At 45.6% G+C, this 16,353-nt stretch overlaps 1 protein-coding gene across 4 annotated transcripts in view; it reads left to right on the top strand.

The window, feature by feature from the left end:
• Positions 1 to 314: 314 nt before the first annotated feature.
• Positions 315 to 16,353, top strand: part of Zbtb1 (zinc finger and BTB domain containing 1) — a 32,564-nt gene continuing 16,525 nt past the window's right edge. The window contains exon 1 of one of the 4 annotated variants that reach the window (XM_042682495.1): positions 315 to 338. The gene's annotated coding sequence lies outside the window, so the exon portion shown is untranslated. Of the gene's footprint in view, positions 339 to 1,034; positions 1,133 to 16,353 lie in introns of those variants that run through there. The other 3 variants (XM_042682497.1, XM_042682498.1, XM_042682494.1) reach the window with 3 other exon arrangements.

Genomic DNA, 16,353 nt, shown 5'->3' on the forward strand with positions numbered 1-16,353 from the left:
CCCGCGCCAGCCGCCGTGCGGTGGAACCACGTGACCGTGCGCCTGGTAGCCGAAGAACCCGCGGCGCCGGAGCTGGTGTGCGTGCGTACGTGCGTGCGTACGTGCGCGCCAGCCCGCCGGAGTGGCCGGGCGGGGGTCGGCCCGCGCGCAGAGTACCGCCGCCACAAGTCCCCTGTCGTGACTCTGGGCGGAAGCGTGGGGACGAGCCTGAGCGTCACGGGCTCCCCACACACAGCCGCGTGACCCGGGGACTTTCCCCGGGGTGTGCAAAAACACGGGCGCCCCTTCAGTCCGGGCGGGGGCGGGGAGAATGCGCCCGCGTGTTCGGCGGGACCGGGGTGAGGGCGCGGGGCCAGCGAGGCCGAGCGGCGGGGTGGGGAGGCGGGCTGGGCGGGGTGGGGCATGGCGGGGGAAGTGACTCAGGCCCCGAGGCGGACGGGCCCACGGAAGGCGGGTTGGGGGGGGGAGAGCGTGGGGCATGGGCGGCCCGGGGCGGGCGAGGGCGCCCCCAGAACACCCGGGGAGGGGGGGTACGGCGGGGGCGGGCCCAGCTGCGGAGCGGTGCGGGGCCGGGGTCCGACATCTGGGCGGGGTGGGGCCGCGGCCTCGAGCCCTTGGGGAGTCGGGAGGAGCCCCGCGCTTTCCAGCTGTGCAAACAGGAGGAGGTCCCCAGCCTAGCCTCGGGAGAGGAGAGAGAGGGGTGGTCAGGCCGCCCCGCGCCGGCCCCCGCCGTGCGGGCCGTGCCAGCCTCCCCCGCGCCCGACGCTGAAACTTGTTGCAACAAACAGGCGGCTGCGGGTGCCCCTAGCCGCCAGCGGCGGAGTGGGTGGGCGGGCGAGAGGGAGGGGAAGGCTGGCGGACGCCGCGGCGAGCTGGTGGGCAGACCCGGAGTCGCCGCGTAAGCGGGGCCGGCTCAGTGCGGTGCGGCAGGCGCGGCTGTGCGGCAGCGGAAGTCCTTTGTTGCAGCGCAGTCCCTGGCAGAGCCGGAGCGTCTCCGCGCCGCCCAGCCCGAGCGCCGCGCGCCGCCGCCGCCTCGGCCGCTCGCCGTCCCCGCGCCGCCGCCCGCCTCGCCCGCGGCCGAGTTGCCTTAAACTCCCTAAAATCTCCACAGCCCGGGTTCCTGCTGCGGCCGGTGAGTATTTGCCCGCCGTGGTGTTCATTTGCGCAACTTTAGCCCGGTCGGGAGGACGACGGGCCGCGCGGGCCTGACAGGAGTGCGGAGCCGGAGCGGCGCCGGACCCGTGCGGGGAGCCGGAGCGCGGCGGCGGACGCCTGGTGGGGACCCGGCGTCGGGCCGGCTGAGGGCCGCCTGCTCCACCGCGGCGTCCAGGTCCTGAGCGCGCGGCCTGCGCGGGTCGGAGGCGAAGCCCGGGTACCCACGACTTGGCAAATTAGTTACTGTCCTCCCCCACCCCCGCTCCCACCGCCGGTATTTTATTTTTTTGGAGGGGGGGGAGGGGAGGTGTAGCCGGGAGGCGGGAGGACTCGGGTGATTGACGGGCCCGGAGCCCGCTTCTCTCAACTTACAGCTGCGGCGGGTGGGAGGGGAAGCGTCCCGGAGCCCGAGGCCGCAGACTTGGGCGAGCTCCGAGGGTGGAGGCGTCCGAGCCGCGCGAATTCTGGCGACGCGCTTTCCCACCCTCTTCCTCCCCCTCCCCCCCCTCTCTGCTGGCCGGCACACTTGGGGTTTTGTTCCGTTAAAAAGTCGTAGGTCTGGGCAAGTTCGGGGGCTTCTCTCTGTGGGAAGAAAGTGCGCTGGCTTCCTCCAGCGGTGGCGCTCACTAGAGTTGAGCTGGAGTGTCGGGGAGCGCGGCGGTGGCTGCGGATCCGGCGGCGGTGGCGCTCCAGTGTGCGGGCCGGAGCCGGGCGCAGCCCCTTCCCGGCCTGTCCAGCTCACCGAGTGTGCACGCGGTGCAAGTTAGGAAGAGGTTAATGGCAGTCCGGGGCTGCTGGGGGTAGGGCGTGTGTACGTGTGAGGGTGTTCCCTAAGTGCGGAAGGAAGGTGCGCGCGGGTCTCCACGGGTTGCCATCCCTACGTTAAGCCTCGAGACAGGAACAACTTTTCCTTCCGACTTTCGAACCCGCACAGTGTTCCGAGTCCCTCGCCACCTACTTACGTTATCCACCCCCCCCCCCCGCCCCCGTATTGCTGTGTAGCCCAGGCTTCGAACTCGTCATCCTCTTCCCGGCCTGAGCGCCCCTCTCCAATCCCTCTTCCTAGGATTACAGGCGTGCACCATGACACCCCGATTTGTATTCGGATGACACGTGATACATTTAGAATTTTGGGGGGCGACCTCGAGGCACTTTGAAGCAGATTCGGGGAAAGAGTGCAAATCGGATGACAGCTTTAACTACAGTCTTCTTTGGAGAACGGAGACATTTAGATTCTATAAAATTTTGTCAGTGTAAACCACATGATGAAGAGCATTCACGCAAACTTCATTTTTGAGTCACTTTCTGATACTTAATGTCTCAGTAATAACTGAATGGCTTTGGGAACTACAGGTCACATCCTCCTCTTAAAGAAACAGTAAACAAGCATTTCTCATTAAGACTAAATTTCCACCAGGTGTAATCCCAGTACTTGGGAGACCAAGGTAGGATTGCATTTCCTAGTCAAGCCTGAGCTACAGAACTAGACTGTATCTCAAGCAAACAAAAAGAGACCAAAATTTCATGATCTTAACTCAGATTGAACAGTCATTGCCAAAGACTTTCTGTTCTTTCCATCTCTAACTAGTCTACTTACCACTGCTTGTGGGGGGGAGTGAAAGGAGATGGCAGATTGTTGTCAGAGAAAAAAGAGAAATCGTGTTTTAACAAGACCTAATGTGAACGACCACATGCTTTTGACCTTGTGTTTTCTCTTCCTGTTGATTTATTTAGGGACTAAACTTCACTATGTAGCTCTGATTGGCCTTGAACTTGCTTCTCTTTCTGCCTCTTGTCTCCCTAGGGCTGGGATTATAGGTCTGCTGCCACCACACTCAGCTTCTGACCTTGTATTTCGATTTCATTGTAACTTCTAAGTTTTTACTGCTTCCTGCTTCTTCTTTTTCTTCTTTTTTTTTTTTTTTGCCAAGCTCTTAAGACGGTGCATCAAAGGGATCTTTTTCAAAATGTGTCTGTTCTTTGCAATCCCGTTTCTCTGTCTAAAGTGCCTACTTTCACACTTGTCCTCTGGTCTGGAGAGGCATGAAGGCTTAAAGTTCACCTGCCTAGAGGGAAGGATACTATGTGTGATAGAAATTTACAAAAAAGTCAATACATTTATATTCTTAAGCTATAATCTGTTGGTATCAATGTATATTTGTGAAATTTCTGCTTGAGAGTTCACTTTGGTCTCTATAGAATGTTTCTTGCTGACATTTCTTCATGCTAGAATTTCTGGTGATAAAGTAATGAGATTAGCTTTCTTCTTTGTTCTTAAAGTCTACTGGAACCAAATTAAGTTACTTATGCCTATTCTCAAAGTAGAAACAGTTTTAAAATAATAAAATCCATGCTTATTGTAAAAATTCAACCTACACTAATACATGAAGTACAAAAAATGAAGCCTGACACGAGTAGCTCACCCCAGTAATCCTAGTTATCCAGGAAGTTGAGGTCTGAGGATTGTGGTTCAAAGCCAGCTCGGGCAGGAAGGCCTGTGAGAATCTTCTCTCCAATTAACCCCCCAAAAGCCAGAAGAGGAGCACAGGTGGTAGAGTACTAACCTTGAGCAAAAAAGCTCTGGGACTAGCTGGGTGTCAGTTGCTCATGCCTGTTCATGGTAGCAACTCAGGAGGCTGAGCTCTGAGGATAACAGTTCAAAGCCAGCCTAGGCAGGAACATCTGTGAGACTCCTATCTCTAATTTAAAAAAAAAGCTGTAAGTGGAGCTGTGGCTCAAGGGGTAGAATACTAGCCTTGAGCAACAAAGCTGTGAGTTCAAGCCCCAGATCTGTGCACACAGGCACACATACAAAAATGAAAGTCATTCTAACTCCCACTCCCCAGAGCTAATCACTGAACAGTTAGTTCCTTGTTTTAAGAGTGAGAGAAGCACCACTTGAACATAGCTGTGCTGCGGTGTGCCTACTCTTGGACTGACATGTTTCTAGGCTGATGTTCCTTTTTTTTTTGGTGGGGGGGGGGGGGCGGTCCGGTCGTGGGGCCTGAACTCTGGGCCTGGGCGCTGTCCCTCAGCTCTTCAGCTCAAGGCTAGCACTCTACCACTTGAGCCATAGCTCCACTTCTGGCTTTTTTCTTTTTGCCTATGTGGTGCTAGGGAATCGAACCCAGGGCCTCAGGCATGCAAGGCAAGTGCTCTACCACTGAGCCACCTTCCCAGCCCTCTAGGCTGATGTTCCGTATTACTACTTGGTTGGTGACAGTAGCCAGGTACATTGTTTTGCACTGGGCTGATATTTCTCTTGTTAGCTAACAGACATGAGAGTTATGTGTAATAGGGCTACTATTTTACGTTTGTTCTCATGCAGTATCCCTTGGTGGGCTGGTCCTCACATTTAATGTTAATACCCAGGCTCTAATGTATTGATTTATACCTTACATCAGCCAGACTGGCTAATAACCCCTTACATATGAAAAGTTCCCTAATTCATAATTGGGAATAAATATGAACACTTGTTACAGAGACCTTGTACATGATGTCCCTGTGCTGATAACAGATGGTGGGTCTCCTCCTGATGAGTATCCATAAGTAGCAAGCTAAATGTTGTGACAAAAAAATTAGAGGAAAGAGAGGCATGAGTGACTGTTGTTTCCAGATGTTGCACAGGAATGACTGGGATTGAGGAAGCGCGCAGGGACTCTGGACTGAATGCCACTTATAATAGGCATATATTTAAGGTAGATTCTGAATATATTAGGTATACTTGTGTATTAATGGCAAGAGACTAACATATAGAATTACTTATTCCTTAGGTTGTCACATTCAAGAAGAATGAACAGTGAAGTAAAGCCCCCAAATAGTCATAACATTTAGCCATAACATTATTTGAGGTGAAGATGATGTGGGTGTTGTATATACATTACTCTGTCTTTAAGTTGTTTTCAAATAAAATTTGAAGCCTAATGCCAGTGCTCACATTTGTGAGCTGTTCAGGAGGCTGAGATATGAGAATCTAGGATCAAAGCCAAGCCCGTGCAGAAAAGTCTGAGATTCATAGTCTCCAAGTAAGCACCCAAAAAGCATGAAGTGGAGCTGAGGAACAAGTGGTAGAGCACTACCCTTGAGCTTTAGAAAAGCTCAGGAACAACACCCAGAACCTGAGTCAAGTCCCAGGACTGGCATAATAAGTACTGAAGGCTGAAGCATAGTTCTATAGTAGAGCCCTTGGCTACCTTGTGGGTGGTCCTAGGTTCCATCCTCAACACTGTAGGAAAAAAGCACGTGTGCTAAAAGAATGAGATCAGCTAGATCTTTCTGGTAGCTGTCTATGTGAGATGTATGTAATCCTTTTTAGAGATAACTGACAAACTTTAGCTCTCCCCCTCCCCCTTTTTTAAATCTAGTATTAGAGGCAGGCATTTTCTGGTGGGCCTTAGAAGTCAGCAGATAGAGGAGGAGATAGAAAAAGACAGAGCACTCTGCCTTCCTGCAAAATGGGGCATTAAGAATGCTAAGTGTTGCCAGGTGCTGGTGGCTCACGCCTGTAATCCTAGCTACTCAAGAGGCTAAGATCTAAGGATCGAGGTTCAAAGCCAACCTGGGCAGGAAAGTCCGTAAGATTCTTATCTCCAATAAACCACTAGAAAACTGGAAGTGGCTCAAGTGGAAGAGCGCTTGCCCTCAGCTGAAGAGCTCAGGGACAGCTCCCAAACCCAGAGTTCAAGTCCCATGACCCTCCCCTCCCCCCCAAAAAAAGATGAGTGTTAAGATTTGTGGAAAAAGGTGACTAGACAGCTAAAAGATAGCTCAGTTAATCATCATGACCAAAAAGAGTGAGTGTTACACACTTTAAAAAGCTAAAACCTAGGACTTTGAGTCAAAAGACAGAGTTTTGACTCCTATCCTCTACTTGGACTCAATGATCAATTAACTAGTGGACCTATTTCTTCACTCACAAAATGAATATAATTTAAAAAATGCCTATCAAGGGTGATTCTGAGAGTCAGTTGAATAATGTATGAAAAATACTGTGACTTTTCAACTACTATATGAAAGTTGTAACTGAAAAAATGCCAAAAAATTGATTAGTAAAATAAAACTTAAACCTTGATTCATTCAAAACCTATCAACTAAGGGTTAAGCAACTATTAGAGGTTTCAAAGGTGACAGTAATGACTAAGACAGTGCTTTGGTCTCAAAACCTTACAGTAAAATGGAGGAGCCAAATAATTACAGTATTTGTCTTTAATGTAGCATCCCTGCTTGGATGATGCAGTCTTTGTCACCATATAGTTGCATGTATAATAGGCTACACAGAAGAAAGGCATCTGCCTCCTCTCTGGGACCAGAAAGAATTTCCCAAAGAGAATGAGTTAGATATGGAAAACATTCTAAAGAAAGGAAACAGGAAGAAGGAAAGTTTTCATTGTTAGGTAATATGGGATCAAGGGAAATCTTTTTTTTTTAAATTTTGTATTGAGATTAAGTGATTATATAAATTTCACAAATTTGGGGCTGGGAAGGTGGCTCAGTGGTAGAGTGCTTGCCTTGCATGCATGAGGCCCTGGGTTCGATTCCTCAGCACCACATAAGCAGAAAAAGCTGGAAGTGGCGCTTTGGCTTAAGTGGTAGGGTGCTAGCCTTGAGCTGAAGAGCTGAGGGACAGTGCTCAGGCCCAGAGCTCAGGCCCCATGTCCGACAAAAAAAAAAAAAAAAACATAAATAAATTTCACAAATTTCACAGTGAGATTTCATTGTGAGATAGTGATACTTAAAGTCACAAACACATTTTAACTTTCACGAGGCAAATTGTCATTATCATGGTCTGGTCTATGTTTGTGAATTCTATGAGCTTTGACAATACAACTGTTTCTTCCACACTGGGTGATATGTACATTTCTTTCCTTTTGCTTAGTGTGAGCTGTTCCTCTTTCCCTCTCATTCCCTCCCTCCCATCGCTGCCCTTGAGTTGCTTAGTTTGTTTTCATCAATGTCCAGTGCAGCTCTTGGCCCCTCTGTTGTATGTTTTCCCCTGTTTCCCTTGGATTCTGTGTCCTCCTCTTAGCTTCAAGGGAAATCTTAAAGGAGATTTAAAGCTTAAACATTGAGCTAGGATTCTTAAGATGAACACATTTTATGATCTTGTTTATTGGCTTCATTTCATTAAATTTTAAATTAAGTGAAATTTTCAAGATTTTGGTTAAGATTAAACACAAAAATTCCTGGGAGCCACAATATTGGGCATAATACTCTTTCCTCTTTTTTTTTTTTTTTGCCAGTCCAAGGGCTTGGACTCAGGGCCTAGATGCTGTCCTTGTACTTTTTTGTTCAAGCCTAGCACTCTACTACATGAGCCACAGCTCCAATTCTGGCTTTTTGGTGGTTAATTGGAGATAAGATTCTCATGACTTTCCTGTCTGGACTAGCTTTGAACCAGGATCCAACTTCCTAAGGAGCTAGGATTACAGACGTGAGCTACTGGTGCCCAGCAGCAATACAGTTTCTTTTTAAGTTTGTTATTATAAATATGTTTAGAGAGATTACTATTTCATAAGTCAGGTAATGAGTGCATTTCTTTTTAGGCAATGTCATCCCTTGCAATACAGTTTTCTAAAAGATGTATAGGGTCTGCTGAAATAAGGATAGTTTGTAACCAATGACTGACTAACAAACTCAAAATACCAAGAAAAGTTTCTACCCTCTCTTAGGTAGGGATTGAAACACAAATTGGTGGAGCAACCTACTCAAGGCCACATATCTAATAAGTGGAAGAACCAAAATTTGAACCGTGGTGCTTAGTCTAGTTAGTCTGTGCTTGCCGATTTTACATTGGTGTTTTGGTTATTAAGTGAAAAATGAAGAGATGTTACATGTTAATTCTTAAACAGTAGGAAAGGAAGTTGCTACAGAGGCTTTTAGGAGGAGGTAGTATACTGGTTCTTAGCTGATTCCTGGGAGGTTCAGCCAGAAGAACCAGTCAGCATGGGTAACACCAGAGATAAGAAAGTTTGATGCTGAAAGTAGAAGTAGCACTATAAGAATAGAGGGTGGCAAACCAGACACTGGTGGCTCACACCTGTATTCCTAGCTACTCAGGAGGTAGAGATCTGAGGATCACAGTTGCAAAGCCAGCCCCGGCTGGAAAAGTCTGTGAAACTTATTTCCAGTAAACCACCAGGAAACCAGAAGTGGTGCTGTGGCTCTAGTAGTAGAGCACTCGCCTTGAGCTGAAGAGCTCAGGGACAGTGCGCTGGCCCAGAGTTCAAGCCCCATGACCGACAAAAAAAAGGGGGAGGGCTAGGAAGGTGGCTCAGTGGTAGAGTGCTTGCCTTGCATACATGAGGCCCTGGGTTCAATTCCTCTAGCACCACATAAGCAGAAAAAGCCTGAAGTGGCCTATGGCTCAAGTGGTAGAGTGCTAGCCTTGAGCTGAAGAGCTGAGGGACAGCGCCCAGGCCCAGAGTTCAGGCCCCATGACCGAGCAAAAAAAAATTAGATGGGTGGGCACTGCTCATCTATGTCTGGACTAAGGAGTTTATACTTTAGCTTGAAGATATATGAAAAGGGAATTGTAGCAGGAGAACTGACTTGGCCTAATTTGTTTGTGTGTGTGTGCATGCCAGTCTTAGGACTTCAACTTTCAGGGCCTGGTACTATGCTGTCTGAGTTTTTTGCTCATGACTAGCACTCTACTACTTGAGCCACAGTTCCATTTGCAGTTTTTTTTGTGTGTGTGGGCAGGGTGGTGGTGGTAGTGAATTGGAGATAAGAGTCTCATGGACTGCTGGGCCTGGCTTTAAACCATAATCCTCAGATCTCGGCCTACTGAGTTAACTAGCATTATAGATGTGAGCCACTGGTGCCAGGTCTACTTTTTTGTTCTTTATCAGTCTCCAGATAATGAGTGGTAGATTGGTGTCAGTCCTGAGTTACGGGACTGATTTGAGGTTTTATGGGAGTTGGATAGGTAGGAGAGGAGAGGACAGAATAAAGAGCAAGTTTGGGAAATACTGAGTGGGAAAATTGTCAGGACTTAATAGTTATGAAGTTAAGTCCCAATCAGCCTGGGTATTTGCTGAGACAGGATGTAGAGAGCGAAGTGGTTTTCCGTGGGCCCCAGTCTGGGTACACAGAATGAGAAAGGGGTACTTTGAAATAGATAGTACTACAGAATGAACCCTAAAAATACAAATGCCACGTGCAAAAAGTCACTTCCTGGTGAACCTGCTTTTCGCTCAGAGGCCTGAGCTGTTTACGGAGTGCCCTCTGGTGGTTGAAGACACTATTCTACTTCTCTTTAGAATGTATGGCTAAAATACTAATTTTGAGGGAAAGATTATTCCAAGATTCTTCCCTCTGCTTTTTGTGTGGATGAATTCACTTCCTAGATTATAATTCAGGCTAACTAACGAGCCATCTTACTTATTCATAAGTTATCTGTTAGGCAACTTTAGCTATCCATTGCCCTGACATGAAGCAAAAGAGGGCAATTTGATTTCCTGCTAACGAAGTACAGGAATTAAAATCTTACGTCTTCCTCATAGAGTTCTCCCCTGAGTCCTCACAGAAAATTAAAACATGTAGATTTACCTTCAATGAGTTTTGCTTGGTTCCACAGTCCATAACATATTGAAATGGTGAGCAGCAGATTAGTATACCTTTTAGAAGTAATTTGTGGGCTGGGAAGGTGGCTCAATGGTAGAGCGCTTGCCTTGCATGCCTGAGGCCCTGGGTTCGATTCCTCAGCACCACATAAGCAAAAAAGAAGAAAGCCGGAAGTAGCGTTGTGGCTCAAGTGGTAGAGCACTAGCCTGGAGCTGAAGAGCTGAGGGACAGCGCCCAGGCCCAGAGTTCAGGCCCCATGGCCAGACCCAAAAAAAAAAAAAAAGAAGTAATTTGTCAGCTTGACAAAGAGACAAAAATATCAACAAACCAGAGTCTCAAAAGCATGACAAGTTTGAGGACCTTTCATGTGGTAGCAAACAGTTCTTGCAAGTTGGAGCAGCTTCTGCATGTCCAGCAAAAAAGCCTGATACAGAGAACAGAAACAAGTTGTACTATACAGAGGAGCTGCATTTACCCTGGAGCTGGAGAGCCCTAGGCCAGCATTAGAAAGACAAGGACTTGGGGCTGGGAAGGTGGCTCAGTAGTAGAGTGCTTGTCTCACATGCTTGAGGCCCTGGGTTCAATTCCTCAGCGCCACATAAACAGAAAAAGCCAGAAGTGGCACTGTTGGCTCAAGTGGTAGAGTGCTAGCCTTGAACTGAAGAGCAGCGGGACAGCGCCCAGGCCCACGACTGACCAAAAAAAAAGGAAGACAAGATCTTACTCGACAGCCATTAAAATTAGATGTGACTTCAAGCATGTCACTGAACATTAAAGAGCCTCAGTTTGCTGTCTGGTTTACAAAACACAAGAAGTGATGATGTGGTTCAAATTGTAGCAAAAACACTAAGGGACAGCCTCAGGCTCTTAGTTCAAGCCCTACTACTAGCGTGCATACACACACTCATATAACAACGGTGGACTGAACCTGGTCATTTCATATAGTTACATAAATCATGTCACAAGGACAATATTTAAAAAAAATTATAGTACTTGAAAAGGCAAAAAAAAAGTCTTAATTTATGAAAGAATCCTTTTTTTTGGTGGGGGGTCGGGTCATGGGGCCTGAACTCTGGGCCTGGGCGCTGTCCCTCAGCTCTTCAGCTCAAGGCCAGCACTCTACCATTTGAGCCACAGGGCCATTTCCAGCTTTTTTCTTTTTTGCTTATGTGGTGCTGAGGAATCGAACCCAGGGCCTTATGCATACAAGGCAAGCGCTCTACCACTGAGCCACCTTCCCAGCCCCCCAGCCCTACTTTTTTAGGCTCCAACTAATTATACTCCTCAAAGGATTCTTTCACGGAGCTGGGAAGGTGGCTCAGTGGTAGAGTGCTTGCCTTGCATGCATGAGGCCCTGGGTTCGATTCCTCAGCGCCACATAAGCAAAAAGAAAAAAGCCAGAAGTGGCGCTGTGGCTCAAGTGGTAGAGTGTTAACCTGGAGCTGAAGAGCTGAGGGACAGCGCCCAGGCCCAGAGTTCAGGCCCCATGACCAGACCCCCCCCCCCAAAAAAGTAGGGCTGGGAATGTGTAGTGGTAGAGCTTGCCTAGCATGCATGAAGCCTTGGGTTTGATTCTTCAGTACTGCATAAACAGAAAAGGCCAGGAGTGGTGCTGTGGCTCAAATGGTAGAGTGCTAGCCTTGAGCAAAAGCAGCTCGGGGACAGTGCCCGGGCCCTGAATCCAAGCCCAAGTCTGGGTCCCCCCAAAAAAAGATTAAAAAAAAAAGTTTGCTGATAAGTGGTAGAACTGGTATTTACATCTAGCAGTGCCTGTTTCCTATCATGGCTTTTAATTCTTTCATTTAACAAACTTGTACTAAGTGCCAACTGTGTGGGAAGAATGTGCTAGGCACAAGGAACACTAAGGCTATTAAGCCTCATCCCTATCCCCCTGTCCTTGAAGGCTCAGTATAGTAGGCAGTACTGTACACTATTGCTCCTTGGAGTCTTGTCAGTACTAACAACACAAGTCATAATATAGCATTGTCAGGATTAATACATAGCTACAGTATGTTTTAACAGATTTAGGGTAGGAGCATGAAACTGAGCCACCATTTACAGGATTGTTTCTATGGGAATATGTGTTTCAGCTTCCAAATAACTTAAAAATAAGCTTTGGAACATAATTATAATTTCAGGACTTCCTGTACTAAGTACTGAATCTGAAATCTAATAACTAGCCTGAATGCTAGGTTGAATAGTGAATAAAATTTTCTACATTTTATTGAATGTCACTTAAGTAGCTTACAATAATATCTTTTTATCTTCAGGAGTCTATACAACTGGTTATTCTCAGAAATTTCAAGGAGAGGGCTGGGAAGGTGGCTCAGTGGTAGAGCGCTTGCCTTGTATGCATGAGGCCCTGGGTTTGATTCCCCAGCACCACATAAGCAAAAAGGAAAAAAGCCAGAAGTGGCGCTGTGGCTCAAGTGGTAGAGCACTAGCCTTGAGCTGAAGAGCTGAGGGACAGCGCCTAGGCCCAGAGTTCAGGCCCACGACCGGACCCCCCAAAAAAAAGAAACTTCAAGGAGAAAACCTCTGGAGAATTTAGTTTCAGATATTGGTGTATACTCTGACAAATGGTATTCAAGGAAAAAAGTTTTGCTGATGTGATATCTTTTTTTGTTTTTGGGTCCGGTCGTGGGCCTGAACTCTGGGCCTGGGCGCTGTCCCTCAGCTCTTCAGCTCAAGGCTAGCACTACCACTTGAGCCACAGCGCCACTAACAGCTTTTTTCGTTTTGCTTATGTGGTGCTGAGGAATCGAACCCAGGGCCTCATGCATGCAAGGCAAGCGCTCTACCACTGAGCCACCTTTCCAGCCCGTGATGTGATATCTTTATAGGTGGTGAAAGCTTGAGAAATGTTGCTTGTATTCTGATCCCAAGAATTCCTCTTTGGGGCGTACATTTAACACTGTATACCTCTGTTTTGGTCAGTTTTTCATTTCTACAATAAGATACCTAAGGATGAGTAACTTACAAAGAAAAGCAATGTATGTCATAATTTTGGTGGCTGAAAGCCCAAGCAGCATGGTTCTGGCCTTACTGAGGGCTTCCTTGGTTGTGTTACCTTATGGCAGATAGGTTCCAACACCTCTTAAAATTGCCATGCTGAGGATGAAGTTTCTGACATATTAAACTTAGAGAGTGCACTTAAACCATATCTAAACCAAACTCTGCTTTTTAGTCTGCAAAATGGGTCTTATAGCCAGGTCTGGTGGTGCACATCTAATCCCAACTACTCAGGAGGCTGAGATCCAGAGTATTGTGGTTCAAATCTAATTGGGAAGAAAAATCCACAAGACTCCTATTTCCAAAAGTAATCAGCAAAAAGTCAGTGGTTCAAGAAGTAGAGTGATAGGTAGGCGAGCAGGCTGAGAAAGTTTGAAGCCTTAGGTTCAAGTTCTGGAGCTGGCAAAAAAAAAAATCATCTTAGGATAGTATACACTTTGTACAGTTTATTATAAGGATTGATTAAATGCTAAGTAGAGATACATGTATACATGTATGAACAATTACAGATGTATATGTACATGTATTTTATTTATTTTTTTGTAGGTCATGGGGCTTTGAACTCTGGGCTTTGGTGCTGTGCTTGCTCTTTTCAGCTCAAGGCGAGTGCTCTACCACTTGAGCCACAGCGCCATTTTCTGTTTTTTCTAGTGGTTTATTGGAGATAAGAGTCTCACAGACTTTTTTGCCTGGGCTGGCTTTGAACTGTGATCCTCAGATCTCAGCCTTCTGAGTAGCTAGATTACAGACATGAGCCACTGGCGCCCGGCTTGTACATGTATTTTATATATATTGTCCCTAGAATAATGCATGATATACAAGTGCTGGCTAATGTATTATAGTTGTCATTTATCCTAGTAAAGCAAAATCTACCTTTTCTTACTTTCCTTTTAAAAATCTTTTATCTATTTTTATTATTTTAGTTTGTACAAAGGTGTTTCAGTTTAATATCAGTCTATGAGTACAATGCATCTTGATCAGTGTTAGCCCTTTCCATTATTTTCTAGCCAACCTGTTGCATAGTCCTCCCTATTACCTACATATCTGTACAGATACCTGAAATGTCTTTCTCATTGCTTTCTGTTCTCTAACTCTATTTATGTATGTATGTGTGTATGTATTGGTCCGTTCGTGGGGCCTTAACTCTGGGCCTGGGCGCTGTACCTCAACTCTTCAACTCAAGGCTAGCGCTCTACCACTTGAGCCACAGTGCCACTTCCGGTTTTTTCCTTTTTGCTTATGTGGTGCTGAGGAATCAAACCCAGGGCCTCATGCATGCAAGGCAAGCGCTCTACCACTGAGCTACCTTCCCAGCCCCTCTAATCCTATTTATTTACCAATATCTCACCACAAACCTGTTCTGTTCTGGTATATAATTCATTGTTTTCTTTCAAACTTTTACTGAGCTTCATCCAACATAAGTTAGCATTCAGTTCTCAAATTGTTTCATGGTTTGAAATTTAACCCCTCATGTTTAAGTAGCTCTACTGTACTCTACCCTTGGCCTTTCACCCCACTGGTTTGTCTAGTGTTAGGCTGTTCAATACATTCTTTACTCTGATTTAAAACAAGGGAAAGCTTTCATTCCATTTCAGCCTTTTCAAGAAGATTGTATCTTCAAATTAAGTCCATGCATACATTCAGTCATATAAAACAGAAAAGTACTTGAAATTAGTGTATGTACAGGTCAAATATCCTTTATCTGAAATGCTTAAGACCAGATATATTTGAGATTTTTAGATGGAGTTTCCTTAGATTTCTGAATGTTTAGATAGTCTTTAATGGTTGAGCATCCCTAATCTGAAAAAAAAATTCTAAATTTGAAACTTTGGAGTTTTTTTAGTGCCAGTACTAGGGCTTAAACTCAAGTCCTGAGCATGTCCCTGACTTCTTTTGCTCAAGGCTAGTGCTCTACCACTTGAGACATAGCTCTGCTTCCAGCTTTTTGTGTCTAATTAGAGATTAAGAGTCTCAGACTTTTTTGCCCAGACTGGCTTTGAACTGCAATTCTCAGATCTCAGCATCCTGAGTAGATAAGATTACAGGTGTGAGCCACTGGCACCCAGCTCAAAATTCTAAACTTTTAAAATGACACGCTGGCATTAAAAACGTTGGGATTTTTTTTTTTTCTTAATGGGAGATAAGAGTCTTACTTTTCTGCCTGGACTGGCTTCAAACTGTGATCCTCAGATATCAGCTTCCTAAGTAGCTAGGATTACAGATATGAGCCACTGGTTCCTGGCTAGATCTCCCTTTTGACAGTCCAAATTCTCAGTATACTCAGCTTGTAATACCAGCTACTCAGCTCCTCATAATTTTTTTTTTTAAATAGTGCTTTAGGGTTTTAGAGTAGTTGGAATTCAGATTTTCATGTTATTGTGCTCACCCTACACTTTAATCCTCTTTGAGGTTCTGATGGTAACTATAAATGGTGCAGAAGGGGGTACTAAATTGGGAGTTCTCTGCTAGCTCTCCTCCAGACTATACAAATTACCTTGAGCCTGAAATATAATGCAAGCCTCACACAATTTGCAATGATTATTTATTTCTCTGGAGTCTCTTAAAAATTTTGTTACTTACTCATTCACGTTACATCCTTATAGACCTTGTCATTTTTCCCAGATAGTGTTATTTCCAACTTAAGAGATTTAGCCATAGAGGAAATTATTTCTGAAATCTTACTATGGGTAGAAATTTTCTGAAATGGCTTACTCAGTATGTTTTGGGAACATGACTGTTTAGTAAGTTTACATGGATATGTATGGATGAAACCACATCCGTAGTATTCAGTTGGGATAGATAGCAGCACCTGGCCAGTGACCACTGAATTAAGAACCCACACCTAGTACTTGAGTTTTCTTTGAGAACACCCACCTCACCTTATGAAAGAAGTGGTTGTTAGTACCCTGTAGGTGGACATAAGTCTCTTCTGTAGTCCTAGTACCTACTTTACCACATCTAACCATTCTGATATATTGATTATACTGTCCTATGAAATTAAGAATGTTGGATTAAGATCTAAGCTCTAAAAGTCTTATTACTAATAAATTACTTCATCTGTTGAGTGTGCTTGGCTTTGACTTTGAGATAAGCAGATAAAAGTTTTTCCAACTTTTTTTTTTTTTCACAGTTGCAGGGCTTGAACTCAGGGCTGGGAATGCCGTCCCTGAGCCTCTTTGTGTTCAAGGCTAGTTCTCTACCACTTGAGCAGTAGCACCACTTCAGGTTTTTGAGTGGTTAAGTGGAGATGAGTCTCATGGGGACTTTTCTGTCAGGGCTAGTTTCTAACCATGATTCTCAGAACTCAGCCTCTTGAGTAGCTAGGATAATAGGCATGAGCCACCATTACGTGTTTAATAAGTTTTTAAGAGGGGTTTTTTTTTTTGTAGTTTTATTAAGGATGTCAAGAAATTGAGAAAGCAAACTTGAAGTTTGAAATTACTTAATAAAAGTAAATGAATTATAAAAATTCTCTTCAAGAGATCAGCTTTTAAAATCTCTCAAGAATTTAGATGCTTATTTTTCCATGCCTCCTGGGTGAAACGATACAGTAGCATAATGACATTGTCTAGAAGTTATAGGTTAACCTTTAAAATGAAGTCTAGCTCTTGTTTAGCTTCC

This window comes from Dipodomys spectabilis, unplaced genomic scaffold, assembly GCF_019054845.1.
Source record: "Dipodomys spectabilis isolate Male_0828 unplaced genomic scaffold, ASM1905484v1 ptg000073l, whole genome shotgun sequence".
Taxonomy (NCBI): domain Eukaryota; kingdom Metazoa; phylum Chordata; class Mammalia; order Rodentia; family Heteromyidae; genus Dipodomys; species Dipodomys spectabilis.